This window comes from Hydra vulgaris, chromosome 08, assembly GCF_038396675.1.
Source record: "Hydra vulgaris chromosome 08, alternate assembly HydraT2T_AEP".
Lineage (NCBI taxonomy): Eukaryota > Metazoa > Cnidaria > Hydrozoa > Anthoathecata > Hydridae > Hydra > Hydra vulgaris.
In genome coordinates this window covers 45599698-45611604 of record NC_088927.1, presented here as the reverse complement: position 1 = coordinate 45611604, position 11907 = coordinate 45599698, and the positions used below count along the sequence as shown (strand labels likewise).

The 11907-nt window shown below is 27.9% G+C and overlaps 1 long non-coding RNA gene across 1 annotated transcript; it reads right to left on the bottom strand.

Moving 5' to 3' along the window:
• Window positions 1-3579: 3579 nt before the first annotated feature.
• Window positions 3580-11671, bottom strand: LOC136084335 (uncharacterized). Its single transcript, XR_010640492.1, has 6 exons — window positions 10950-11671; window positions 6015-6072; window positions 5114-5929; window positions 4326-4463; window positions 3980-4033; window positions 3580-3894 (listed from the first exon to the last, which is right to left on the bottom strand). It is a non-coding gene; the product is annotated as an uncharacterized LOC136084335 (long non-coding RNA).
• Window positions 11672-11907: the final 236 nt, after the last annotated feature.

Sequence of the window (11907 nt, the reverse complement as noted above, 5' to 3'; positions counted from 1 at the left end):
CTTTGAATCTAACTTCAGCTTATGTTCTCTCCCGTTGTTTATCGTCATAACGAATTTTTGAAGATATTTACTTTTGACCGATGATCGATGGAAAAGGCTTACGATTTTTCTCAATTTGGTGATCGTTGATTGATAAGCGAAAACCATTTGAAGTAAATCGGCCTCCTCTTCATCGTCTGATTCTGTGTCCTCGCCGACATCAGGTACATTTTCATCAGGTTTATCTTCATTTCCATACTCAACGAAAAAGACATCATCGTCGTCGTCATCCACTGGAGCATCTGCTGACTGTTTCTTTAGATAAAGAACTTTAGTAACACCCAGATGAATTCCATGATTACTGCACTGGACGTATTATGATGCGATCATAGAACCAAATGATACCATAGCGCTCGCACCATCACCAGAAGTGCCAACAATGCGTTTCTCTGGATCCAAGCCAAATTCCATCAATCTTGCTTCGAACTGTTAATAAAAAAATAAAAAATAAAATGATTAGAAACCTAAAAAAAGAAAAAGATTATAATATCAATTTACTAGTTTTTTGATGCTAAGAGCAGTTGCACTTTCATAAATTGGAACCATGCCAAAAATGATTTCTTTATCAACACCATTTTCAAAATAATGAAGATTAATGTACAAGAAACGTCACCATTCAGTAGAAGTCCATTCATCAAGGGTTGTTGAAAAGAAATGTCCTTCAGCTAGATGAGTTTGAATCCACGATTTTATTTTAGCCTTGATGTCTTCATGAAAACCTCGAACAATCTTTGCAACACCAGATCCATTCTTTGAGAAGTTTTTCATTGGAAACTTCTCTTTCACATGCTCTGCTATTATATCTGAGTTGACGATCTGTTCGAAGTTCAATCCATTTAAAGCAACTTTTTTAGAAATGGTTTTCTCAAACGATGCTCTAGTAAAATCTGTCATCAGCTTTTGCCTCTTTACTGGAGGATTGTCAATGCTGCTTGTGCTTGGTTGAGCTTGGTTGCTAGTTGTCGGTCCAGATTTCAATGGATCAAGTATCTGATGAACACGCTTTAGATGTTCTATCAAACCCTTTGTTGAATCTCCAGCACAATTGAGAACAGCACTACACTTTCGATTGCCCAAGTCTACGTCATAGCGTGATTTATCTTTGCTGCCCGTTTCCCTTTTGAAGTGCTTCTACACAAAAGACATGCTATTTAAAATTAAAAGATAAGATATGAAGAAAAAAGAAATGAAGAAAAAACAAAAGAAATAAAAAAAAAGTAAAAGATTTAGAAAAAGAAATAACTCAATATGTACTATATTTTCACTTTCTTTTAAAAAAACTTGCACAATGCACTTTACACTTTAAAAAATATTGAATAACTAATTACTAATTAATTTTCCGCGTTTTTATATTGCAATAATTGCACCACCAACTACAGGTAGACTTTAGAGTAAAATTTATGAAGATTCATTTAGATACATCGAATTGCAGGTATACTTAAAGATTAAAACTTTTTTAACACCTGTAAAGTGTATTTCCAGGTATAAAAAAAGTTTTAAACTTTAGTTATACCCGCAATTACAACTATAAACTTTAAACATACCATACCTAAAAAATGATAATCTACATATTTGTATTTAAAAAAAATTCCCGGGAATTTCTCGAAAAAAAAACGGGAACGGGAATTAACCAACGAGATTCCCGGAAATACCGTTCCCGGAATTCCCTTGAGGATCACTAGTTTTCCTAAACTACAAAATACGTAAATAAATATAAAGCAACATAAAAGCTATAGAAGTAACTAGAGCAGGTTTTACACTAATTTTATTGTAAATTTAAACTACAACCTATTTTCAAAGCTTATATACACAGTATATACAGTTTCTCACCGTTGATATAGTGTTTTAAACAAACTAGTAAAGTTGAACCAATTGTTTAAAACTGTTTTTGAGATAATGAAGCTAACCATTTACTTCTACGTTCCTCTGAAAGGGAGCGCGACTCTTCCTCATAATTAATAATTCCAGGAAGCCTAAAAAATCTGATATCTGGTTGCTTTTTTTTTAGTTTATGAGCAACCAAACACTCCACAAAAAGAAACCATTTCAATTTTAATATATATAATACTTATTATGTAATAAAAATAATATTTTATAAATAAAAAACGCTCGTAATTAAAGTCTATTTAAAATACAGCATAAATATTTTTTTTTATATTAGCTTTGTTTACATTTTTATCCTTTCATAATGGCGAAATTTTCAAAGTCACCTGTCTACGGGAACATTCTATATCTATGACTCTGTACATAATGCAAGCGGAGATATTTGCAGGCTATATCAGAAAAAACACACAAATAAAAGGCATCACTATAAACAAAAAAGAAACGAAACTCTAACAGTATGCTGACGATACTAATTTTTTTCTTACAACTGATAATTCAATCATAGCTTTTAGAGAAGCCCTTGCTCGTAATAATTTCACAACAGGAACTAAGATAAACTTAAATAAATGCCAGGGTATCTGGCTAGGTAAAAACAGAAATGAAATCAAAGAAAGTTATTTGAACTTCTTTTAATAAAAAGCATTTATTCAAAAGTTTTGCTGTCGTCTTCTCCAACATAAACTTGACACCCACAACAATGAGATAAATGCATTAAAATAATCGAGAAAAAAATTTGTTATAGATCAGAGGCGCCGCAAATTACTGAAATTTTATGCGGGTTGGAATTCTTGGCGTCATTTTTTGAAATAGTTTTACAAAATAAATCGGCATTTAACCGACATTTTTTGTTTCGGCTAAATTTTTTCAGTAAATGTTTTATTACTCGTAAAATACTAATTTTTTCAAAATATAAATGCATTTTATGTAATTAAAAAGTCTCAAGTATTTGAAAACATTTTAATTAATATGTAAGCTTTGTTTACCCAGCAAACATTTAGGCTAAAAAACACGTCTTTTAGATGTATAAAAAACGTCTAATCCGTGCAAAAGTCATATTTAAGATACTTACCCAGTAAACATTTGGTTTTTTTTAGATCAAAAATTTGCTGGGTAATAATAACTTATTTGTAAAAAAACTTTGACGTCAAAAATAATGTTTTGTAAAAATGCAATATATGATATACTAATGTGAATATTGTAAAGTAAAAAGAATTTTCTACATGTTGTAGGCTATATCATAGATCGTTTAAAGATTGAACAAAAGATTGTTGGCAACCATTACTCCCTTCACTTTAAATTTGCCATTTTCTTAAAGATTTAAACTTCTCATTTTTGACGAAAATCAAATCGTTTTTTGTCTCACCCCAGTAGGCACAGCGACGTGAAAAAAACGTGAATTTCACGTTATTTTGGCACGTGACATTTAAGTGACTTTTTGGTCCCCATGAAATGACCAATTCACGTGATTTACGGACATGTTTTTCACGTTACTTTCGACACGTGATATTTAGGTGACTTTTTGGTCCCTATGAACTGTCTAAAAGACTTGCTTTTTTCATTAATTTTGGCACGTAATATTTAAGTAATAACTATGCCTTATAAAAACGAAGTGTTTGGATTCGTATAAAGAAAAAAAACTCATCGTCGAGGAAATATTTAATACGTATTAAATTACGTGGTTTTTTTTGTCAGTATATTAGTTCTTGACATTAACATTTTGAATTTGTAATAAAAGCTGCACTTTTGTTAAAATATCCTCCTTATATCCAATAAGTAATAAGTACAAAGTCATAGATCTGCAACTTACGAAGAGCACGCTTCGATCCACAAAGAGCGCACTTCAAATTTAATCTAACAAATCAGTCGATATACTCTCCCATAAAAGCACGCTTCAAACATAGTCTAACGAATCAGTCGATATTTTCTCCTTTAAGAGTACGCATCAAACTTTATCTAATGAATCAGATTTAGCTGAAAAGAAACGAATAAAATCTTAAATAACAATATGATTATTTAATAATTATCTTAAACCGCAAACTTTTAAAACAAATCTTACTTGGTAAGTTGCCAACCATTTTGGCAACAAGATTTTCTAGTTGTTTTTTTTTATCTAAATCATTAAATAATTCTAAGAAAACAATACTACATACAATGTAGAAAAATAAAAAAAGTCATTTGCCTTCTAATTTTATACTCTTATTGCTAAAAAATAAAAAATTAATAAAAAAAGACATAACAAAAAAGTCGACAGATAAATAAAAAAAAGAAGTACAAAATAATAAATACAAGTCTAAAAAAATATTGTTTATCTATATATATCTAATATCTGTCTATAGATAAATATACATCTAAATATAAAGTTAATAACTGATGCACGTGATTAGAAAAAGACCTGTACTCACCTTATGTGATAACATCTGATTAAATAATTTGTTTTCTTTGTTTTCCATCTTCTTATATTTGCACTTGTTTCTGCATTACCTTGTTCATACATTAACTCACTATATGCAAAGCCCACGAAGTTGCTTTAAATGAGTAATCTACAAAGTTTTGAACATTAAATGTAATTTTAGAATGCACAAAGAAAAATTATAACAATTTTTTAAAATGTAATAGTTACCACATAACCACACAACATTATAGTGGGGATTTTATATCATGATTTTCCTACCCATGGTGAGATTTTCACCTTGAGGCTCCTTTTGTTGTGGAAACATTCACCACGGCTAAGGAGCCTCATCTACCCCTAATTATATATAATATATTAAGTATAAAACTAAAAGTATGTATAATAAAGTATTGTCAAATTAGGTCACCAATAAATACCGAGTGCTGAAAATTCAACTCAGAATCAAGTTGCATTCTCCAACAAGATATGAACTAAATTAAATTCTTGCTACAGGATGCAATCACAAAAGAAGACGAAGAGAGGAAAAAGTGAATTTTCTCAAACCTTAAAATTTAAAAGGTTATTGTGTCTTACTACAAAATGATATTCCTAGGCAATAACATTATAAAACCATTGGATCATCCTAGTCAATAATAATTTATACAGAACTTATCATTTGTCATGTAGTTTAATAAATTTAATATTAAATAAGTTATAATAACTTATTTATCATTAAATTAATTACATCGACAAATTTGACAGTCTAAAATATTATATAATAGGGTAGAAAAAAAAGTAAACCTTGTATTAGGGTTTGATCTTTTGCATGTTGCAATATGAGAATTATCTGCCACAACGTTACACAATTTTTAACTAAGCTTTGTAATATATTTATTAAACCTAAATTGATAAAACTTAGATATAAAATAATATAATATGTTTAGATAAAATATTATATAAGTGACATTTTATTTTTGTCAAAAATGCATTGCGATGTTATAAGATATCTTATACCCTGATACTTTTTTTATTATTATAAAACTACAATGCAAAATAATTATATTATTATAAAAGTATAATAAAAAGTAATTACAATAATGAATATATAAACTACATATTTCATATAATCATTATATTTAAAAAATTTTGAAAATTGTTTGCGGAAAATATCCTGAAAAAATTCAAAATATTTTCCCCCTAATTTTGCATTCAGCCAAGTTGATGACAATAATATATACTTTAACTTGCATGTATGGAAAACTTATCGGATATTTGGAAAAAGATAAATTTCAGAAAAATATCCGGTATTCCGGGAATATCCCAAAAAAAATAATCCCTGAAACTAAATTATAAAAAAATATTAAATAAAATAAAGAGTATCTTTCCAAGTTTCTAATCATAGGTTTTTATTGAGAATAAAAAAAGTTCCAAAATACACAATATTTTGGCAACGTAACTTTCATGCTTCAATCAAGTGAAATTGTAACCTGGACGAGGTCACCTAAAATATACATGATTGAAACGTAAAAAAGGAAACTGGGTAAGAGCATGCATCAAACTTTATCTAATGAATAAGTTGATATTTTCTCCAATAATAGCTAGCGACACCAAATTTAGCTAAAAAGAAACAAATAAAAACTTAAATAATAATATGATTATTAAATAATTATCTTAAATCACATGTTTTTAACACAAGTCTTACATGGTGAGTCGCCAACTGTTTTGGCAACAAGATTTTCTGGTGTTGCTAATTCTTTGATCTAAATCATAAAACAATTTTTAAAAAAGCAATGCTATATTTGAGAGAAACTTGCTTTACATATTGGAAGGTTGTCAACATTGAAAGATAAGTATAATGCAGTTTCAAATACAATAGCATCATAATCATCTTTTTGTGGGGAAAACATTGAACAAATCCGCGTTAATAACCTGTTTTATGTTGTACATAAAAACAATAGCAATAAAAGTCATATAACATATACAATAATAATTTCATAAATACATTTCAAATATATATATTAATCATATAATATTTAAATAATATAAAAAATGAAATAAATAAGTATTAACCTTTCTTAATAAGTAAAGCACAAGATCAAGATGTCATATATTACAAAAAGATAAAGTATGTAATAATAATATATATACATATATCAATAATAACTAACATAACACATTTGTTTATTGATATTACCTTGGATAAATTCTTTAACCTTGTTGATAAAAACCGAATAATAGAGAAAAATCTATTTTTGGTTTTTATCTAATCGACTCTTGAGCAATAATGTATGCAGAAGTTCTACAGACATAATTATTGCTCAAGAATCAAGAACAAGTTCTGCTAGAACTTATAATTTGTCCATGTAGCTTACTTAATTTGATATTAAATTCGTTATAACATAACTTATTTTGTACTAAATTAAGTAAGCAAAATGGACAAATTCGCCAGTCTAAAATATTATATCATCAAGTATTATTTTTTTTTATTTATTTATTTATTTCGTCATTAAAAAGAAATAAGCTTTTACAATGTTTTTACAACATAAAAAATATAACATTAAAGTTTCGACCGGAGCCGGCAGAAGACATGGTCTTATCATCCAGCCCCGTTAATATAACTAAAAAATTCGATAAGAATGAAAAAGGAAAGTAGAAACTAAAGAGAAAACTGATTTAACAATCAATTTACTTTTTGCAAAAAAAAAAAAGAAGAAAAAAAAAAAAAATTTAATTATTTTTTAAAATTATTATTGTTTTTAATTCTCTATTTTATTCTACTTTTATTTTTATTATACACACACACACACACACACACACACACACACACACACACACACACACACACACACACACACACACACACACACACACACACACACACACACACACACATACATGCAAATATAAGTCCGTTCATATATACATACAAAACCAAATAAATTCTGTTTTATATTCCATCTTCAAATGGCGTAAGTTATAATAAATATTGCATTTATAAATTGCGTTATTATTATAATATAGAATAATATCAAACATGTTTTAAGTACCATACAATATAATTAACATGTTGCGTCAGTTATTAATTAGATAACATTATCAAAATTTTTAATAAAAGGATAGTAATTGCTTTGTATCAAAATCAAATAAGTGTTGTTTTGTTGCACGTTTAAATTTTTGAGTTGAGGTTAAAGTTTTTATATTACTCGTTAAAACCAAGTTCCATAACCGCGGCCCTCGGCAAGATATCGAAAAATCAGCTTGTTTTAATAATGTTTTAGGTATAAAAAAGTTATTTATTGAGTATTTAGTTTCGTATTTGTGGTTTAAAGAAAAAAAGTAAGTTTGGAAAATGCTTGGTAGCATACCATTTTTAAACTTGAACATAAAAATAAGTATATTAAGAATATTTATTTCATAGACATTAGGCACTCCAATTTCTCTTAGTAGTGGTCTGGCACTAGCGTATTTATTTGCATTTAATATCAAGCGACTTACTCGTTTTTGTATTTTGTAGATTGTATTTAACTTTGAAGGATAAGTACTTGCCCAGATAACGTTGCAGTAGCTGATGTAGCTATGAATAAATGCAAAATAAATATTTTTTAAACAATTTGCGTTCAGGAGATGTTTTGTTTTATACATAATACCAATAATTTTAGATATTTTATTTTCTATTACTTTGATATGATTACTCCAGCTAATATGTTCATTAAGAATTACGCCTAAAAACTTGATTGAGTATTCTCGTTTAAGTTTTGTTTTATCAATTAGTAAATCAGGTAGTTTTAAGGGGAGGGTTTCAGATTTTGATAATTTTGTAAAAAGAATATATTTACTTTTTTCGACATTTAAAGAGAGTTTGTTAGCCTTAAACCATTCGTTCAGGTTCTCAAGTTCTTGATTAACAGTGTTAAATAATAGGCTAATGTTTGTGTGGCTAAAGAATACTTGCGTATCATCAGCAAAAAGGACAAAGTTAAGTATGTTAGAAGATAAGTAGATATCGTTAATGTAAACGAGGAATAACAATGGACCAAGAATTGATCCTTGTGGGACCCCACAAGTAATGTTTTTGAGTCGTGTTACAGTGTTGTCATATGATAAAGCTTGTTTCCGATTATTAAGGTAAGAGCGAAACCATTTTAAATTGTTATTTCTTATTCCATAATCATACAGTTTATAAAGAAGAATCTCATGGTCAACTGTGTCAAACGCTTTTGAAAGATCGAGAAAAACCCCAAGAGTGTATTTATTGTTGTCAAACCCATTTAAAATTTCGTTGACAAGTTTGGCTATAGCGTGTTCTGTTGAATGGTGTTTTTGAAAACCATATTGGTTATTATTAAGCAGGTGGTGGTTTAACAGGTAGTTGTAAAGCCTATTTTGCATTATGCGCTCTAATATTTTTGAAAAGCATGATAAAATAGAAATAGGCCTGTAGTTAGAAGCTATAGAATCATCTCCGCTTTTAAATATAGGAACAACTTTTGCTAGCTTTAGCTGATCAGGGAATACCCCATTTTTTAAAGACAGATTACAGATATGCAGAAGGGGATATTCAATAATATCGTAGACATTTTTTACAACGTTCACGCTAATGTCATCTAGACCTGGACTTTTGCTTTGTTGTAAGGTATTAAATGCTTTTTTAAGCTCATCCGGAATGATATCAAGCTCGTTCATAACTGACGTTTTTTTTTCTAAATACGATTTATAACATTTTTTTCCAGGAGTTATTTTATTAGCTAGTTTTTCCCCAATTTTTATGAAATAGTTATTAAATTTCTCTGCAATATCTATTGCCTTATTGGCTACTGTATCATTCTCATCTGTTTTTAAGTATTGCGGGAATACTTTGGTGGCATCTTTTTTTTTCCCTGTTACCTCTTTAATTACGCCCCATGTTTTTTTTGTGTTACCGCTATAGTTTTCTAATAAATTACAATAATATTTTTTTTTTGAATGCTTTTTTAATTTTTCAAATAGATTTTTGTATTGTTTATATATTTTTTCGTTTTTATAAGTTTTTTTTTTCAAAAACTTTTCATAAAGCTTTTGTTTTTTTTTTGAAGATTTGATAAGACCTTTTGTCATCCAAGGACTTTTAAGGTTTTTGAGTTTAGTTAACTGTTCAAGCTTCGGAAACGCTTTTTCGTACAAACTTGCAAAAGTGAGTTTAAAAATATTGTAAGCTGTGTTAGTATCTTTGCAATTAACAACCTGATCCCAGTTTTCCATTGCTAAGTTGCTTTGGAACTTTGTTAAATTTGTTTGATTTATTTGCCTTTTTGTTATAATCATTGTTTTGTTTTCTTTTTTGTTGTTGAAATTGTTAAGTAGAAAAAATATTGGAAAATGGTCACTTATGTCAGATTTTATTATTCCGCTTTGAATGTTAAATTTTATAGTGTTATTTGTAAATATGTTATCGATGAGGGTAGCGGTTTGGAGAGTTACTCGAGTCGGCTTATTTATTAAGGGTACTACGCCGTGCTGTAAGAGATTATTTAAAAAGCATTTGACATTGCTATTAGTTTTTATTTTTAAAAGATCCAAATTAGTATCTCCCATTATATATAAGCGCTTATTTTTAGCCAGTTTTAGGTACAGATTTATATGTTTTTTAAAAGATTTTATATTGCCATCTGGCGGCCTATATAAGCCACTTATATACGCATTTGCTTTATTTTGGTTTGTTAATTCAACCGTGAAAAGTTCACAGTTTGCGTTCAGTATGCTGAGGCTTTCTATTTTTTTAAAGTGTATTGTATTATGTATGTAGAAACATATTCCTCCGCCAGTACCTCTACTACGAGTTTGATGGAGAGCTTTATATCCTTGTAATTGAAAATTTGAGTTTATGGTATTTTCGTCTTTGCACCATGTTTCTAAGAGGCATATTACCGTAAATTCGTGACTTATGTCTTTTAGCATATCTTTAAAGTTTTCAAAGTTTTTACTCATGCTGCGTATATTCAATGTCAGCGCTGAAAATGTATTTTGTGACGCATTTATAAAACAAGATAATTCTTCGATGCTGTAGTAATTAGACTTAAATGAGTTGTTTTCAAAAAAATTTTTGTCCGGGTCGTTGTTATTGTTCAGAAGAAGAGTGTTTTCTTTATCAAAAATTTCAAAATATTTTGTTTCCGTCATTGTCATAATTAAAAATTTAACAGTTTAAAAACCTACACGCATACATATACATACACACACATATATACACACACATACACACATATATATATACATACACACATATACACATACATATATACATATATACACACACACACATACCCATACACACATACATACACACATATACATATATATATATATATATACATACATATATATATATATATATATATATATATATATATACACATATACATATACACACATATATATATATATATATATATATATATATATATATATATATATATATATATATATATATATATATATATATATATATATATATATATATATATATATATATATATATATATATATATATATATATATATATATATATATATATATATATATATATATACGCTAAGATATAAATATCAGAAATAAGTGTTATTTTTTTTGGATATTATTTAATTTAATAATTTTGTCATACCTTAAACCGACATTTTCACCATTATTGCGTCTTTCTTTTACTTCAGCCAGGAGTTTTTTCCTAATATTGACAGTCTCATGGGAAAAATCTTCGTTTATATAAGTCTTTGTACCTTTTAGTCTATATGACTCTTTTAGAATTTTTGTTTTATCATTGTATCTTAACAACTTCATTATAACTGTTCTAGAGGATCATTCTTTTCTGACTCCGTTTTGATGAGCTCGTTCGATTTCTATTTCATTTAGTCCCAATTTATTTACTAAAAATAATTTAACTTTCTCCTCAGTTTCATTCCATGTTTCTTTCACACTTTCTGGTATTCCGTCTATTCTTAAATTATTTCTTCTCGATCTATCTTCAAACTTTCTTAGCTTTTCATTTATATTTTGCGTTGTAATGTTTTCCTTTTCTACTCGTTCGTTGTTTTGTTTGTGGATAGTTGCGAGTTTTTTGTCAAAAACTTCATCATGAAAGTTTAAGCTCAATTTTATGTCTTCGATATCTTTTACCATTATCTTTATTTTGTTTGCATTTTCTTTAGAGTTTTCTTCTACTTTGTCAAGTCTCTCGTTAATTATTTTTGTATTTGCGCTTAAGATATCTATAAATATTTGTTGTTGTTGTTTGAGCATCATTTCCATTTCTTTTCTATATTCTAAAAACATTTCCTTTAGCATTTTTTTAACTTCTACAAGCGTAACTGACATTTTAGATTTATCTTTTATTTTGATATTTGGTTGATAGATATTATTAAAAAAGCATACCTTGTATTTGAGTTTAATCTTATTTGTGTGGCAAATAGGAACGCTTGGTACTAATTTATTTAACTTAATTTGATGTAATTTGGATATTAGATATTACAACTTAAAATATATTGGACTATTTAGTTTTGTTTTAAATGCATTGCGTTATAAGATATTATATAGACCAATTTTTTTTTTTAATTATGAATAAAATA